Genomic DNA, 912 nt, shown 5'->3' on the forward strand with positions numbered 1-912 from the left:
TAATATATTCTTATTAAAAAATATATATTAATATATCATAAATAAAATAAATTAAAATAATAAGTAATTCAAATTAATTAATAAATTAAATATTAAAAATAACAATTATACACAAATTTAACTTTTAGTTTCTTTAGAAAATTCCCGACTTTAATTTGATTGATATTAGATTAAGAAACACATTTTTTTTTAGTTTTTTCTCTTAGTTTTCTTTAATTGGTAAGTCGTTTATTTTTTTTTGTCTTTGTTGATAGGCGGCAGCACCAACTTTAATGTTGGTTGTCGACCACCATTTTTCTCTATTGTTTTTATTTTCTTTTATTTTTTTCAATAAATTTGTTTGTATGATACGTTTTCATATGTCTTTATGGTACGTTTTCTTCTGTCTTTTGGCATGTTTTTCAGTAGTTGGCCATTGTTTCTATTTATATTTTCCTAAGGGTTGATTTGACATTGCCACGACTGATCAAGATGGTGTTTGTCTGTTATATTGTTGATCTTCCCTGTTTTGGACCATTGGATTAAATTTGGATACCCGTTATGCGATCGTTGATAACTTTCCACGTCACTCAAGTCTCATTTGTGGTTTATCAATTGTATTTTAATAGCTTGATTTCTTTTTGTGATTTGTTTACCGATGCGATCAAATCTATTTGTATCTATATTTGTTCGAGTTTTCTAGATTAGATTTTAATCTTTTCTTATATGATCTTTATGTGATATCAAGTTGTTAGTTTTATTTTAATGATTATAAAAAATTATTCTAATTATATATTTAATTACGATTATGATTATAAATTTTTATTATAATTTAAGTTATTTTTTATTTTAAATAAAATTAGCGATTAAAAAAAAAAAAATTCCCGACTTTAGCACATCGCCCCTCCCCGCTCCCGGACTCTTCTTTCTCCT

Source organism: Hibiscus syriacus, unplaced genomic scaffold (genome assembly GCF_006381635.1).
Source record: "Hibiscus syriacus cultivar Baekdansim isolate YM2019G1 unplaced genomic scaffold, ASM638163v2 tig00110303_pilon, whole genome shotgun sequence".
NCBI lineage: Eukaryota > Viridiplantae > Streptophyta > Magnoliopsida > Malvales > Malvaceae > Hibiscus > Hibiscus syriacus.